The 17894-nt window shown below is 46.2% G+C and overlaps 1 protein-coding gene across 1 annotated transcript in view; it reads right to left on the bottom strand.

Moving 5' to 3' along the window:
• Positions 1-17894, bottom strand: part of LOC146816480 (exportin-5-like) — a 1728456-nt gene that overhangs the window by 1327247 nt on the left and 383315 nt on the right. The window lies entirely within an intron of this gene.

Genomic DNA, 17894 nt, shown 5'->3' with positions numbered 1-17894 from the left:
CAAGACCCCAAAGCAAGCTCCAGACACTTGACTTATTTCAACTAGTTTATCACTTCACGTGACTTGGAGATCAACACTAATAAAACCAATGTGTTGTTCTTTAATCAACACAAAGTTTTAAGGGTCGTTTCTTCTTGGGGGGGCCCTCAGAAGGTTGATTGTTGCGTATCTTGGGGTCACATTCATGGAGGGTATGTCCTGCCATCTTCATATCAACAAAGCAACTATTAAACTAAAACAGGCATCTGGTGCGCTACTTATGGAATTCTCCTCGTTCCATATTTCACCTGTCCTTACGATGTACGAGGCTAAAGCACTGGGCTCTGCCTCCTATGGGAAAGAAATGTGGGGCTTCTCCAAACAAGAGGAGCTGACTAGAACTCAGAATACATTTCTCAGACAGCTCACTTCTCTTCCTCCTAGTACTCCATTGTACCCACTGTTAATGGACCTGGGAGTAAATGGGGTATTGGGTAAAATCAGATTGTGTCCCCAATTGTACAGGAGACTATCCCCAAAGTTGTTCATTATCAATCAATCAGTCAATCAATCAGGGGTTGGTAAAGCACGCTACTCACCCGTGAGGGTCTCAAGGCGCTGGGGGAGGGAAAAGAAGGGCTGCTCCGGTCACTCGAAAAGCCAGGTCTTGAGAGCCCGTCTGAAGGTGTGCAGGGTTGGCGAGCATCTTATTTCTACTCGGTGAGTGTTCCAAGCTGTGGCTGCGGTGTACAAGAAAGCTCTCCCTACAGCTCTGCTCTGGTGGATGCGTGGGACCTCTGCTAGCGCGAGGTCGGCTGAATGGAGATTCCGCTTGGGTGCGTGGAAGCTCATTCGGTTGTTGAGGTATTTGGGTCCGATGTTGTTGAGGGATTTGTAGGCGTGCATGAGTAGTTTGTAGGTGACCCTCTTCTCGACGGGAGCCAGTGGAGTTCTCGCAGGTGTGGAGTCATGTGTTCGTGGCGCGGTGTCCCTATGATGAGCCTGGCGGCCGAGTTTTGGATGGTTTGAAGTTTGCGTAGTAGGGATTTGTTGATTACGGCATAGAGGGCGTTGCCGTAGTCGAGCCTGGTGGTGATGAGTGTGTGGGTGACGGTCTATCTGCAGTCTGGGGGGATCCACATGAAGATCTTACGTAGGATCCGGAGGCAGTTGAAACTGGTGGAGGAGATTGCGTTGATTTGGCGGTTCATGGAGAGGGAGGAGTCGAGAATTATGTCGAGGTTCCGAGCGTGGTCCGTCGGGGTGGGGTCCGAAGAGGAGAACCTCGGTCTTTTCGGAGCTGAATTTGAGGCAGCTGTTCTTCATCCAAGTGGCCACGTTTTTCATTCCTTCCTGGAAGCGGAGTCTAGTGTCTTCTGGGTTGCTGGTGAGGGAGAGGATGAGCTGGGTGTCGGCGCGTAGGACACGATGCTGAGCCCGTGCTGCCTGACGATTGCGGAGATGGGGGCCATGTAGATGTTGAAGAGAGTCGGGCTCAGAGAAGATCCTTGGGGAACTCCGCAGATAATGTCGATGGGTTTGGAGAGGAAGGGGGGGAGCCTGACCCTCTGTGTTCTATCGGAGAGGCAGGATCGGATCCAGTTGAAGGCGTCTCCCTGAATTCTCGCGTTGTGGAGCCTGGTGGTTAGTGTGCGGTGTGAGACGGTGTCGAAACCTGCGGAGAGATCCAGGAGTAGGAGGGCTGCGCTATGGCCCTGGTTGAGCAACATACGGATGTCGTGGGTGGCGGCGATCGGGACTGTCTCGGTGCTGTGGTTGCTGCGGAAACCGGATTGGGAGGGGTCAAGGATGTAGTTATCTTCGATGAAGGTTGTCAGCTGGGCGTTTACAAGCCTTTCTGTGACTTTGGCAGCAAAAGGGAGGAGGGAGATGTGTCGGTAGTTCTTGAGGTCAGTCGGGTCGGCCGATGGTTTTTTGAGGAGGGGCCTCACTTCCGCGCGTTTCCAGTCCATTGGGCAGGAGCCGGAGGCCAGGGAGGAGTTGATGGTGCGGGCTCGCTCGGGAGCGATGGCCATGGAGGCTCTGTGGAAGATGTGTGGGGGGCAGGGGTCCGTGGGGGCTCCCGAGTGAGTTTTCTTCATGGTGGTGGCAATAAGTTCGATGGATGCAGGGTTCCAGGTGGTGATGGTTGGTTTGGAGGTGGCAGTGGTCGTAGGGGTGAAGGCATTCGTTGGCTCATTGAAGTTGTTGTAAAGGGTCATGATCTTCTGGTGGAAGAAGGCGCTGAGCTTGTTGCAGAGATCTTGGGATGGTGTGATGTCAGAGGCTTCGCATGAGGGTTTGGGGAAATGTTTGATTACGTTGAAGAGTTCCCTTGTGTTGGCTGAGTTGGTGTTGATTTTTTCCCTGATGAAGGTTCTTTTGGTGTCCATTATCAGCTGGTGGTAGTCCTTCATGGCGATCTTGTGGTCGGCGTGGGCTTCAGTGGTCTTCTGGTTCCTCCACGTTTTCTCGAGGCGCCTGCAGGCGCATCTGGCCTCTAGGAGTTCGGTGGTGAACATTTTAAGGATGTCATGAAGACCGATCAATTTAGCAAGGCTCCCTGGCTATCGCAAATCAAGTTAGCTTTGTACTTGTGGGATCACCCAGATTCCACCAATTTCCCATATAAGACCCTTGTGAAAAAGCAACATGTCACCATTTGTGGCTGAGGAATCTTGCAGAGCGGTTGTCTCTTAATTCACTAGTGACTTCATTGACTTCAAGCCCACCTGTGGGTTTGAGTCATTTTGAGATCTAGTGTTAGTCACACTGAATAGGAAGCTGTATTTCCAGTTTCGAGTGTTCACTTCAGGTTGGGTTTGAGGCGGTGATGTTAAGTGTCTAATTTGCAACTCTCCAAAAGAGTTTCCCTCATATCTTGTTTATGCGCCAAGATTAATTTATGCCTTGCCTAGTCACACTTTGCTAGCTCTTATATGCAGGCTACTGGGTATACCCAACCACACGGTCACCCTTCGCATCCTCAGGGCACACTGTCGTCCAGTAATAACCATTTCTGTTTCCAAATTTCTGGGTTCTATGTGGATGCTCCATAGGAAGGCCCTTCCTCTCCCCGCTACTTTACTCTGCCTAGACTCCCTACCAGGCTTCACCTTGCTGTACCGTTTTGTAAATGCCTGGTAGGAAGCTATGTATTTTCATCTATGGTAGCCATATATATTGCCAAGGCAGTCAATGGGTGTTAGCATGATTTATGATTCAGCACTTATGCTCACGTAAACCTTGTTTTACACACTGCATTCAGTTTTTTTACTCATTTTCCTGTAAAAACCTTTATGCATGTTTTAATCTGCTTTACTTTTCTATACTGTTTGTACTTTTATAGCCCTGGAGTCTGAAAATAAGTGATTTAAACTTAACTGATTTCCTATTCACCCTGTTCTCGGTGTATCACTGTGCTCAACACTTTTTTGTTTATTTTTCATATTTGTACCTTATTTATACTTTTCACAAAAGGTTTCTCAACTCACTATTGATTTGTTCAGTGTTATTAGAATAATTTTATTTCTATCGTATTTTTTCTTTTCCAAGAATTTTCACACTCTATATATTACTTTGCCACTCTGCTCAAAACCATTCATTAGGCATTTTAGATTTCCATGGCTTCTCAGGTTTTATCGAAACAATACGTTTAATTTTCCATAAATCCAGGATCTATACAACAGCATAGTAGATACATTCTTACCAATGACATCGAAAGGAGAGCACAAAGCATTTTTCAATTCATCAACAGAGCACTAGGTCCCAATTGGAACCAAATATATCAAGAATCACAATAGGTGTGTTATCTGGTAACATGACATTTAGGGAACAACAAGGAAATTACGGCTGCCAGCCTCACTCCAGCAGCCATCAACCTCTCAAAAAGATCCTACTGAGCTTACACAATTTGTTGCAATTTCCATAGAAAAATACACAAACCACAGTAAGGAGGAATGCATAGTGCCTAGGGTATATCCCCCAAAGATACTTAATGTGTTTTTAAGGGAGGGCCACATTCCACCACCAGTTCAGAAACACATAATGGAGGAGCAATCTACAGTTGCATGTTGTGTGAATTCCTCGCTCGCTCTAAGAGGAAGAGAAAGTCCTGTCAAATTCTCCTGAGTGAGCTCTTTTGATCCTTAGTACTCTTCATCTTGCTCACTTACATACATCTGCCATCCAGACCGGCACAAAAGGAATCCGTGTTGATGTGCAATCGATTGTACTTTTTGCATTTTGTTAATAAAAAACCCACCTCAGCAGATTTACAAACCTGATGTTTCTTATTTGGTCTTGCCACCAGGTCTAACAGGTATACCCTAGGCTGGACTTAATCCATCCTCTTACTAAGAGTCGATATACTGCCCACTATCCAAGACTGGTATGGGTAAAGTGTTAGGCAGCACCACATCAAATGGTAAAAATAAGTGCTGCATGATCTGTCCCTGGGGCTGTGATCCAACTCACAATCACAAACTTTGGAGAAATAAAACTGGATAAATTAAAAAATGCGTTAGGTTATATTAATGCTGTCAAGTGAACTTCTCTAGTACAGTCCTCATCATTGGAGTCAATTTAGTTGCAATGAGGCCATACTCTCTTGATGACCGGTGCAAGCAAGTACCGCTCCCTTGCAATAGCCCAGAGTCAAATTAAACTAGAGCACCTTAGACACATTGAGTTTCATTACCCCACATTCCCATTTCAAGCGAATGTCATGTCTAAGACGCCTGTTGTAATCTCGTTGTTAATATATATAGTTGGTATGTTCCATCACCCCTTTCCCAACCAGTAAGTGGTATGATCCGAGGGAGCTCACCTCAGAATGTTCAGGTGAGCTCCCGGCTTTGTGAGAGCGGATGGTCAAGAATAAAGAGACTTTACTTCATCTGGTGGCGTACTTATTTACAACACTGGCGACGAACTGCGAAGGGGGCAGGTGGCCATCTCCCCTCTGTTTCATTCTCTCAAGAAGGACTTATAAATTAATGAAGAGTGCACAAGCAAAGGAGGCACGGCACTAGGAGGGAAATCATTATGAGGATCTGTTTTTCCTTTCAACGTGCAGCTCGTGGGCAGACTTGATGGAGTAAGTGGACAGCTGCCCTGCGAAATAATACTGGTCTATGAAATCTTGTGTTGCCGCCTTGTGGATTACGCGGTGTTTACACTACGGCTTCTGTGTCCTATGAATCCCTAGAGCTTACGGACCCTCATACAGTGATTACACCTACCTGGTCTACGCAGCTTCAGTCAGCTCCTGGTGCCAGTGAGCAGACAGACACTTTCATTCTGGAGCGCCTTGTCAGAACAGCTTACTGTGGAACCAGCGGCTACAGTGGATCGGTTCTCGGATGAGGCCGTGGGTCGCTGAGGAAATTCACCATTCTGACGAATTTGGAGGCGACGGCGGTTGGAGCGGCGTGGCAGATCAGCTTTGGTTGGCGGTGCAGAGGTGGAAATCTTGTCTCAGCGCTCCGTTGTGGAAGTCGTGGAGGGACGGGTGTCGACGTGAGGAGCAGTCTCAGCGAACGGACGTCCTGTGAGGCAAGATCCTCCCTCAGGAGTCGGCGCGCCAGCCGCGAAGGGCCGGTCCTCGTCAGTTCCTGTCAGCGCTTCCCTTGGAATCCCTGCAATACTGTCTGCCTGAAGAGAATTTTAGTCCACACAAGGGAATCGACAAACCTACATCAATATCAGGTTTCCCTGCGCAAGCGCATTCTGAGGTAAATTCATTCCTCTCAGGGTGGTGCACTTTCGTCTCGCCCTCCGAGATCTTCACCACGCCTGCGTTCCTGGAGGTAAAATTGTTATTTCCTTCTTGGCTGGACATTCTTCACTCGTCAGGAGCGACGCAGGTACTGTACATTTTTACCCTTGTACTGCCTATTCATACATTCTCCTTGGGTCAGTGCATTGTGTGTGCACCCGTACACGGTGACACGCACACCTTCTTTCAAGTTTCATCTGTTATGCACCCGGTTCCGGTGACATATAAAGCTTTTCATAGGGGCACTGTTCCTTTACTCCCCTTCTCCTTTTATGTGGTACATCTGCCTCGCACCTTTCCTGTCTCTCTCAGCAGTGTGTGTACACACCACGGTGACGAGCACACCTTAATTAACCTTTATACTCAAGATTTCATCTTGTACCTCATCATATGAGATTACTTCACGTCAATTTCGTGTTGAATGTTAGTCAGTTTCCAGTGGTTTCTTTGATTTATGGTGTTAGAGGCAGGCGAAAGACAGTGCCTAGGTAAAGTTGTGATTCTGCTCTTCATCGAGACTGGGGTGAGTGCGCGAAGTATCTGTGGCATAACGCTTGGTATCCTGCAATTGTGTAAAGGTGATCTGGTACCCAGAGTTGTAGGGGAGTGACTGTCAGGCGCAGGTGTGGGTCCCTTAGGCTTCCTGTGACTTGGAGAACTCTCACCCCGCATATCCTCCGGCTCAATCGATATCTGTATTTGGGGGCTCCTTCATCTCAGCAACTATGGGAACACCGGGCATGAGTCAACCCCCATCCTTTTTGAACGACTGTGGGGACCCAGACATTCACTGGAAGGATTGGGCCAAACTCTGAGTCATACCTCATTGCCATGGGAGGTGAAAGGTTTTCAGCCCTGAGGAAACAGCATATTTTACTTCACAATTTGGGTGTTCACGGTCGCAAAGTTTACGAAACTTTGCCGGAACCTGAGCTGGAGGATGATGAGGGCATTGATGTCTTTGAGGTGACTCTGATGAAGCTTGAGTCACACTTTGGGGATAAGGTCAACGTGGTGTTGGAAAGACAAGTTTTTCACCAGAGTTCAAGGGAAATGCGAGTCGATCAGTAACTACATTGCAGCACTAAGGGGACTAACGCAGTTGTGTGAGTTCGGGGATCTCAATGATTCTCTCATACGCGACCAACTGGTTAGGTGCACAAACAATAGCAGGATTCAGGAAAAACTTAGCTAAAAATCCCACTTTGAAAGAGGCTGTGGCCATTGCGCAATCTGTGGAACACACGGCGAAATGCGTAAAAGAAATGAAAGTTAAAGAAGAGGTAGTGGCACAAGTACAGGTAGAAGAGTAGAATAAAGGAGTTTTTAAAGTGGCCAATAAGTGGAACACGAAGGAAGTTCAAGCCACAAAAGCCAGTAGAGAGGGTCATATTGCAAAATGTTATAGATGTGGCAGCAGTAATCATCTTGCTAATAACCCTATGTGTACGGCTAGAAGTATCTTGTGTAAGAAATGCAACAGGAGGGGACACCTAGCTAGAGTGTGCAGAGAAGGGTTTAATAACACGGTGAGCATGGTTAGTGGTGGTGAGGAATCACATGCTAAATATATTTTTCAAGTGAGGAGCATGGCGGTGGGGGAAAGACACAATTATCCTAAATGTATTGTGATGTTCAATAACAAACCCCTAGAAGTGTATGCGGATTCATGTTCCCCTTTCACGTTAGTGAATATACATGATTTTGAAGAGTCATTGGGGGGGTCAAAAGAGATGTTAGAGACTCCTGATATCAAACCTGAAGGGTACACGAGAGATCCCATTCCCCTGGTGGGCATGCTGTACAGCAACATTGATTTTAATTGGAGGACCACTAAAGGGAGTGTGTACATTGTTGAGCATGGTGCCAATCTTCTGGGGTGGCAGCACCAAAGAGAATTAGGGATCAGGTTAGATCCCAATGGTGAGAATCAAGTGAGTATGGTTGACAGAGGTAGTAATGAAAGGAGTCTTCAGTTGAAGTTTCCCAAACTTTTCAATGAGAAATTGGGTAAACTACGTGAGTTTCAGCACAAAATAAAAATCAGACTCTGAGCCAAACCCGTGGTACACAAGACACGGTCGGTTCCTTTTCATTTGAGAGAGACACTCAAGGAAGAGTTAGATAAACTCTGTGAAATAGGGGTCATACAACCCGTTGAGGCCACTGAATGGCTTGCGCCCTTAGTTTTAGCATCCAAGGGCAATGGGAAAGGTATTCGCCTATGTGTGGATCTACGTTCCTTGAATGAAAGTATTTGGGTGGAGAGATTCCCTCTCCCCAACATAAATGAGATAAGCACCATGGGCAAGGCATCTTACTTTTCAGTTATCGACCTGTCTAGGGCGTATCACCAAGTAGAGCTGCATCCCGAGTCGAGACCATTGACGGCATTCACGTCACCGTTTGGGGCGTTTATGTTTGTGAGAATGCCTTTTGGTCTCGCCTCAGCAGCCTCAGTGTTTCAGAAAATAATGCAGCAGGTACTGAGTGTGGTAAAGAACACACTCTGTTTCCAAGATGACATCCTGATGTATGGGGACACAGAGGAAGCACATGATGCCACCCTACATGCAGTGTGTCACAGATTAACTGAGGCAGGTTTAACGGTACAACTGGACAAGTGCAGGATAAAGGTAACATCTGTGGACTACCTGGGGCACACCATCACCAAAGAGGGGTTCAGGCCTAAGCATAGTTTAATCCAAGCCGTCAGTGAGGCTCCACACCCAACCAACAAGGAGGAGCTCAAATCCTTTTTGGGCTTAGTGGAGAACATGTCCAAATTTGTCAGGAACTTTGCGGATCTATGTGTGGGCCTACGTGAGCTGCTGAAGAAGAATACAGCATTTGTGTGGGAAGAAGAACACAGTAGGATGGTTGAAGTGATAAAAAGGTGCATATTGGAATCTCCAGCATTGGGCTCATTTGATCCCAAGAAGAGAACCATTTTGACCACCGATGCCTCTAACAAAGGGTTGGGTGCCATGTTGTCCCAAAAAGGTGACGGGGGAGAAAGAGTGCTAGCGTTCGCCTCCCGCACCTTGTGTGAGGCAGAACGTAATTACTCGGTCATCGAGAGGGAGGCATTGGCATGTTTTTGGGCGGTACATCACTTCAAATTCTTTTTGTGGGGTAACAAATTTACCATTCACACAGACCACAAACCCCTTACATTCATGTTTTCGCCAAAACAAGCACAGAGTATGTCCCCCAGAATAAGCAAGTGGGTGCTAGGGCTAGAAAATTTTAATTTCAAAATGGAGTACTTACCGGGTCCAGAAAATGTGATTGCAGATTGCTTGTCAAGGTTACCTATCAAAGGCAATCACAGTGAGGAAGTGTTAGATGTTCCCATCTGTGCGGTGCATCTCCCCTCGCTGACGGACGCAGAATGGAATAAGGCCATGGTGGAAGACAAGGCCATGGGTAAGTTAAAAGAACTCGTTGTCAAGGGTTGGCCGGACAAACTATCAGAGGTCCCTGACATAATTAAAGATTTCTGGGAAGTCAGATTTGAACTGTCTATCATAGCTGGTCGCTTGCAAAGGGGGGAGAAAATTGTCCCACCGGAAGCGATGAGGAGAAGGGTTATAGACCTGGCCCATGAAGGGCATCTGGGCAGGAGCCTCACAAAGAACAAAGTGAGGAGTTGCTTTTGGTTCCCCAGAATGGATTCAGAGGTGGAGAAAGCAGTAAAGGAGTGTATCAGTTGTGCAAGAATTGACAAGAGCAAAGTAATTCACTGTGCTCCCTTGGCCCCCATCAGTGTACCCACATCTCCGTGGACTAAACTTGCCATGGACATAGTAGGTCCCATGGACATACTGGGGGCACAGAAAAGGTTTATGTTTGTGTTGGTGGATTACACTTCTCATTGGGTCAATTTTAAATTCACAGCGTCCACCACAACGTCAAATCTTATTGCGTTCCTAAAGAACATCTTTGTGTATGAAGGCATCCCGGCTACTTTGGTAACGGACAATGGAGTGCAGTTCGTCTCTGACAACATGAGAGAGTTTTTGGAAGAACACAATATAAAGCATGAGAGGACTGCTCTCTATTGTCCAAAGCCAACGGATTGGTGGAGAGGGTGAATCGGATGATCAAGGAGCAGATTCAACTAGCCACCACCAATGGGTTGAATGTGGAGGAAGAGTTGAGAGAAGCCTTATGGGCGTATCACACCACGCCCAATGGGGTAACAGGAATATCCCCATTTGTGTTTCTCAGAGGAAGGGAACCCAGCACTAAGATGAACCCTAAGTGGTTGGGGGGAGGAAAAAGAGTTGTACCAGACCTAGGACGAGTGGAGAGACGTCTAGAGTCTCATCAACACAAGTACAAAGCTTGGTACGATGTGAAACATGGAGCTAAAGAGGTAGAGCTTAAACCCAACTCCCAAGTGTGTGTTAAGAAACCGGGGAGGGTGCAACCGGGGACGAGCAAATTTGGAGCACCTCAAAGAGTAGAGAGCACAAGCAAGAGTGTGGTTCGTCTGGACAACGGACAGACATGGAGCAAAGACAGAGTTGTAAACACTGAGTGAGTTTTTGTAATCCCTGCAAGGGGAGATGTGTTGTAATCTCGTTGTTAATATATATATAGTTGGTATGTTCCATCACCCCTTTCCCAACCAGTAAGTGGTATGATCCGAGGGAGCTCACCTCAGAATGTTCAGGTGAGCTCCCGGCTTTGTGAGAGCGGATGGTCAAGAATAAAGAGACTTTACTTCATCTGGTGGCGTACTTACTTACAACAACGCCATATATCATGATTTGACTCAGAGGGATATCCAATTGTACCTATGGCTGTCAAATGTATGCACGTTTTTTTTTTTTTTTTTAAGTTATCTGAATGGTAGAAATCCTAACTGCGTCCGTGCATGTCTTCCTCTTATTCACGTGGGCAATCTTTTCAAATGTAGAAAGACACCTGATGGGGATACTAGATGTACAGGCTAGAGATTTTTAACCCTCTACCATTTTCAGCGGTGTCACATTCCAAGTGCTACCTTGGGGAAAGTGTTGCACCAAGCCAAACCCAGATAAGCCCACATTCAGTAAAAGGCTACATGCCTAGCTCTAAATACCTATTTCATCAGTCTTTTTGTCTCACAGCCATTTACATCAATTTGAATGCCCGCTGAATATGTGCTGCTAGAGAATACGATTCAGAGTCAGGTGACACCAGGCCGCCCTCCATTAGAGAGCTGTAATTCATCCATTGCTACCCTCTGCCTGTCATCGCACATACCAATTCAATTACCAAGGATCTTATCTCCACAAAGAAAAATTGAGGGCAAACAGTCTGAATTTTTCACAAAATAATATTCACAGCATTATCATCTTAGACAGCTACTTGGCCCATAACAGTTGCCACTAAATAGCTTCCAACCCATACAGGGCTGTGAGCAATTCAACTACATTCCCAAAAAGTAGGTCTTCACCGGCATGTCATATACAGACCTCAAACGACTTGAATGTAGCCAGTTCCGACTGCTTTAGCATATGTGGTGTGACAGCATTATGGTCATTAATCAGGGTCGTAACAAAAAACTAGATGGGTTTACTCAAATTTACTTTAAGCTCTGACAGAATGGCAAAATAACTTCAGTCTTCATAGGGTGAGTCGGATCCCCCTTTAGTTTCATGTAAAGAAGCACACCGTGAGTATTTAATGATATGCTGTGTGATACACCCTCCATACTGAGTTCCGGCTTAAGATCCTCTTTTTGAATAGGACAGGCTAAAGGGGGTATAAAGAGCATCCCTGTGCGGTACCTCCCTCAACAGCACTTTGGCAGACTGGCCTTTTATGGGAGACAGCAGACAAACAATGTGAGCAGATCGCAATTTTGAGTGTGGACCAGGAGTTAGGCAATGATGTTGTCCCTGGCAAGAGAAATAAGGCCATATCATAAGACACACAGTCAGGTGTGCTTATTGGAAAATATAGATGGCCTACCAAGTAGGAAATGAAATGACATTCAAAGGAATTTTGCGATTTGCCGTTGTTTTAGCAGAAAATATCCTATAACAGGATTACTATTAAAATAAAATCTGTTTAGGATCCAAATTGGCCTCAAGCACAACTAAAATTTGTTCTGGTGGCTCAGGGAGGCTGTCCTTAGATTTCGGCATCGAAATAGATTTGTCCTTGGGAGTGGAAGGTTTCAGCTCTAAAGTGTGTTTTTGTTTCAGAGCGGAGGGTTTTGGTTCTGAAGCATGTTTTTGTTTCGGATCGGAGGGTTTCAGCTCAGAACTAGATTTGTTATTCGAGCCTGATTGTTTCGGATCCGAAGATGATTTTGTCCGACTTGGTCTCGAGTTGGAAGGCTTGACGATTTGTTTCAGTGCCAAGCCGGTAGGCGGAGCGTCAGAAACACTGTCTCGGTGCTGGCCTTGGCCAGAAGGCAGAGGTGGTGCCAAAGCCTTATGCGTTTTGGAAGAGGTTTTGGGGGGCAAGAGGTCTTCGGTACTCATGGCACATTGTCACAGAGGCACATCTTCAGACTCCGGGTCAATCTCGAGCTCAGGATCGGACTCTGAAACGGAGTGTGTTGAATGCTTTGATGTTGCATTTCTCGTCATCGAGCCCGCCGATCGCGAAGAGTCTTCTTGGACCGAAACGATTTACATGCATCGCAGTCCTCTTCTTTGTGCTCCGGAGAGAGGCACAAGTTACAAACTTGATGTAGGTCGTGTAAGAATATTTGGCGTGGCACCCAGGATAGAACTGGAATGAGTCTGTTCAATCCGCAGAAGACTAGGTCGACGCAGCTAGGCATGACAGCAGCCCATGAGGTTTTCGATCATAGATGGAGAATTAGTTGACCAATTCGTGGCTGTAAAGAGTTCTTCGGAAAAAAAAAAAAAACTTACAAACATCCGGCCACAACACTAGATGGCAGGAGAATGCAAAGCATGTGTATCTACAGCACACATGCCTCAAACAGATTTTCCCACTTTAGGGTCACATCACATCTTGGTGAACATTAGAGTCAAATGTTATGTTGCTATGCTTTCATGACAGCTACATGGTCTTTCTTTGCTAAGGTGTACTGTTCCTGCACTCAGGTGGGATTCAGGTGAGCCGTACATAGTAGTTGTGCTTTACTGTAGCACACTCCTATTAGTTCTTTTCTGCTGTTGTACTCCCATATCTGGGGCGACTTTTAATTTTGACTACTTTGTTTTGTTCAGTGGTTTGAGTGTATATGAAATTTTGGTGGGCCTTACATTCTGAAGTATGCTTTGCTGTTCCGTTCATACTGTGCAGCAGGCACTCTCATTGCAACTTTCTCGGATGTTGACGTCAAATCATAATAAGGCGGGCTTCACAATGTGAATTGCCCTCTGTATTCTGGTTTTGCATGCTTAATGAATTTAGGCACTCTTACACTACTTGATTGTTGTCAAACTTATGTCTGATGGGTTTTTATAGTGTGAATCTGTTGCTGTCCCACTTGCATACTATTTGGGTAGGTCTGGCACAGTAAACTATTCTGCTGTTGTGCTCACCTCAATACTGGATGGACATAGCACCACAAAGCTCCAAGTAATTTTTGGAAGATATTTGACCATGCCTGGCCCCGACTTAACATGCAGTCATTCTCCTAAAATGACTTCACTACTGCCAAACCTCTTTCATAGCCCGTAGTGAAGGCTCCCTTGCTGTAGCTCTGTCCCCGCTACTCCCACTTTCTTCCTTTTCTCTAACAAACCACATATAACCAAGTCCTTTCTTGTATTTCTGTTCTTGCATTCTTCCCGCCAAATCCCTTCACTCCCTTCTACACAAACTCTCCCTTTTACGCCATTACTCTCCTACCTACATTTTCCAAGCCTTTCTGGATAGTATTGCAGTTGCGTCTGTAGTGATTGTCACAGAAGGAGTTGGGGTCCTGAAAAGTCTGCCTTGTGCTATGCTGTTGGATGCCCACCATTGTATTTATGCTTGCAGCCTGTGCGTAACAACCAGTAGATCCTCCCAACTCATTGTGGCTTGGGACCAGTTGTTGGTCAGCCGTTCTTGACATGGGCGCATGTGTAGGCGGGCATGAGGAATGAGTGGTATGCATGATGCCATCATGCCCATAAGTTTCATGACCCTCCTCACTGTCCGAGACGGACCCTTGTGGTAGAGTGATATTTCTTGCTTTATTGCCTGTATTCTCTTTTTGCGTCGGGTACGTTCACACGTTTGAGTTTAGTCTTGCACCTAGGAAAGTCTTTTCTCTTTCTGGATTTGTGGAGGACTTCTTGTGGTTTATAGAGAACCCTAGATCTTGCAGCGTGTGAATAGCTGTTTGAATAGGTTTGAGGCATTTCTGTCTTGTGTTTGCCCTTATGAGCCAGTCGTCCAGGTAGAGGTAAACATGTACCCTGCTCTTCTTAGGTGTGCTGCCACTGCGGCTAGGCACTTGGTGAAAACCCTTGGTGCCGACTTGATTCCAAAATGGAGTACCTTGAATTATAGTGTGTTCCTCTGTGTAGGAACCGTAGGTATTTTCTTTGTTTTTCGTTCATAGAAATGTGTAAGTAGGCATCCTTGAGGTCTATTGTTGCCATGTAATCTCCTCTTTGGATTTGGGGAATTCTTTCTTGTAGCGTAGCCCTTTTGAAGTGTTGTGTTAAGATGAACTTGTTTATGAACCTTAGGTCCAGGATTGGCCTTAGTGATAGGTCCTGTTTGGGAACTAGGAAGTATGCTGAATAGTTTCCTTTGAAAACCTCCTGTTTTGGCACTAATTCTATTGCTTGTTTTTACAGTAGTTACTTTATTTCCAAATTTAACTGTAGGAGTTGTTTTTTTTTTAAACTTTGTTTTTGGTGAGTTTGCAGGTGGTGTCTTTGTTAGTTCTATGCAATACCCGTATTTCACCAGATTTAATAGCCAACTGTCTGTTGTGATTTTTTTGCCACTGTTTGAAGAAGGACTATGCTACTTACCGGTATGCATCTGTTCTTGGCATGTAGAGCTGCAGAGTCACACACTGAGGATAAGATCGCCATCTGGTGTTGGGCTCGGATGATTGCAGGTTGTTGTCTTCGGAAGAAGCCTTTGGTCACGAGGTAGGTGACTCCTCCCCTGGACAACAGTGCGCATGGGCATCCACTCCATCGTCAGATTGTTTTTCGCCATGATGGGAAAAGATGGAGTGTATAGAAATGAAAAGAAAGGATGTCCATGTGCGATGTCTAAGTAAGACAAATGCTGGAACAGATACAGGTCCCGGGGAGGCGGGTGGGCGTGTGTGACTCTGCAGCTCTACATGCCAAGAACAGATGCATACTGGTAAGTAGCATATTCTGTTCGAGGCATATGAGCTGCAGATCACACACTGAGGATAGACTATATAGCAGTGTCTCCCCTTAGCGGTGGTCACCTGTATCCGTTGCAGCAGTTTGAAATAAAGTTTTTAGGACAGCCTGGCCCACTAAGGCCTGTTGTTTGGCTTGCACATCAACACAGTAGTGTTTAGTGAAGGTATGCGTGGTAGACCACGTGGCTGCCTTGCAAATGTCTTCTAAGGGAATGTTACCTAAGAAGGCTATAGAAGCCCCTATTTTGCGCGTGGAGTGCGCCCTAGGGGGAACTGTAAGAGTGCGTTTAGCCTTTTGGTAGCATATTTGGATGCACTTAACTATCCACCGGGCTATACCGGATTTGGAGATGGGATTGCCTTTATGTGGTGGTGCGAAAGCAACAAAAAGTTGTTTTGTCTTTCGAAAAGGTTTTGTCCTGTCGATGTAATAAAGCAAGGCTCTTTTAACATCTAAGGTATGTAGGGCCCTTTCAGCTACGGAGTCTGGGTTAGGGAAAAAGACCGGTAGCTCTACTGATTGGTTAAGGTGGAAAGGGGAAATCACTTTTGGAAGAAATTTAGGATTTGTCCTAAGAACTACTTTGTTACGGTGTAGTTGTAAGAAAGGTTCCTCTAGCGTAAGGGCTTGTATTTCACTTACTCTTCGTAGGGAAGTGATTGCGACAAGGAAGGCTACCTTCCATGTTAGGAACTGTAATTCACATTTGTGCATAGGTTCAAATGGGGGACCCATAAGTCTTGTTAGAACATTGAGATTCCACACTGGGGAAGGTGGTAATCTTGGGGGAAGAATTCTTTTCAGACCTTCCATAAACGCTTTGATGGCTGGTACCTTAAAGAGGGACAGGTGTTGCCTATTTTGCAAGTAGGCTGCCAAGGCTGCTAGGTGTAAACGTATGGAGGAATACGCTAGATTGCATCTTTGCAAGTGTAGTAGATAGCAAATGATGTTTTGGATGGAAGCGTCCAATGGATGTATGTCATTATTAGCGCAGTAGATGGCAAATCGTTTCCATTTTGCGGCGTAACATGCTCTAGTAGTAGGTCGTCTGGCTTCCTTTATGATACTCATACAGTCTGGAGGGAGGTTGAGGTACCCGAACTCTAAGACTTCAGGAGCCAGATCGCTAGGTTCAGTGTTTGAGGATCTGGGTGTCTGATTTCTCCATGGTTCTGGGTTAACAGATCCGGGGAGAGGTGTAGCTTTTGATGTGGAACTAAAAGATAGTTCCAGAAGTGTGGTGAACCACGGTTGACGTGCCCAAGTGGGAGCTACCAGAATTAGTGTTAGCGACTGTTGTTTCAGTTTGCGTACCACAAATGGAACGAGTGGGAGAGGCGGAAAAGCGTATGCAAATCTGCCTGACCAGTTCATCCATAGGGCATTGCCCTTCGACTGTGGGTGTGGAAACCTGGCGGCGAAGGTTGGGCATTTTGTGTTTTCGGGAGTGGCGAACAGGTCTATGTCTGGTTGTCCCCATTTTTGGAAGAATGGGAGTAGAACCTTGGGGTGTAATTCCCATTTGTGGATCTGCTGTGTGTGGCGACTTAGGAGGTCGGCCACTTGGTTGTGGATTCCTGGGCGATGTTCTGCTAACAGGTAGATGTTTTGGGGAATTGCCCATCTCCAGATTTGCTGTGCCAGTTGGGACAGTTGGAGAGAATGTGTCCCCCCTTGCTTCGGTATATAATACATTGTCGTCATGTTGTCTGTGCGCATGAGGACAGTTTTGTTCTTTAGGTGTACCTGAAAGGATTTTAGTGCCAGGAACACTGCTAGGAGTTCTAGGTGATTGATGTGGAGCAGTTTTTGTTGACTGGTCCATCTGCCCTGAGTGGTATGTTGAAGGAGGTGGGCTCCCCACCCCGTGAGAGATGCGTCGGTAGTCAGCACAACTTGTGGAAGAGGCTCTAAGAACGGCCGCCCTTTGGACAGGTTGATGGTGTCCCACCATTTCAGTGAGCGAAGTGAGCGACTGTCCACCAACACCAGATCGGTAAGTTGTCCGTGAGCTTGGTTCCACTGTTGTGCTAGACATTCCTGTAAGGGACGCATTTGAAGTCGTGCGTGTGGGACTATGGAGATGCACGACACCATCATGCCTAGGAGCTGCATGAACACTCTTGCTGGAAGAGATGGATGAGTTTGAAATTGAGAGATGAGATTTTGTATACTGGTTATCCTGGCAGTGCTGGGATAAGCTATGGCTTTGGAACTATCTATGGTTGCTCCTAGATACTGGTGTAAGTGGGAGGGCTGTAGATGGGATTTGGGGTAGTTGATAGTGAATCCCAAGTTGTGGAGGGTTTGAATAGTTTGATGAGTGTGGAGAACGCATTTTTGGTGGGTATTGGCTTTTATGAGCCAATCGTCCAGATAGGGGAAGACATGGATCTGTTGTCTTCTGAGGTGCGTTGCCACGACTGCTAAGCACTTGGTGAACACTCTGGGTGCTGTTGTTACTCCGAATGGGAGAACTGTAAATTGATAGTGTTGCCCATCTACTACAAATCGTAGATATTTTCTGTGAGCGGGATGCATAGGGATGTGAAAGTACGCGTCCTTGAGGTCCAATGTGGCGAGGAAGTCTCCCTGTTGTAATAGTGGGAGGACTTGTTGGAGGGTGGTCATATGAAAATGATCTGATTGTATATACTGGTTTAGTAGTCTGAGATCCAGTATGGGCCTTAACGTTTTGTCCTTTTTGGGAATGAGGAAGTATAGGGAATATACTCCTGTGCACTGATGTTGAAGAGGGACTGGTTCTATCGCATGTTTTTGTAACAGGGATTGAACTTCTTGTT

This window comes from Triturus cristatus, chromosome 6 (assembly GCF_964204655.1).
Source record: "Triturus cristatus chromosome 6, aTriCri1.1, whole genome shotgun sequence".
NCBI lineage: Eukaryota > Metazoa > Chordata > Amphibia > Caudata > Salamandridae > Triturus > Triturus cristatus.
Note: the sequence above shows the minus strand (reverse complement) of the source record. Positions and strands in the feature narration are given on the sequence as shown.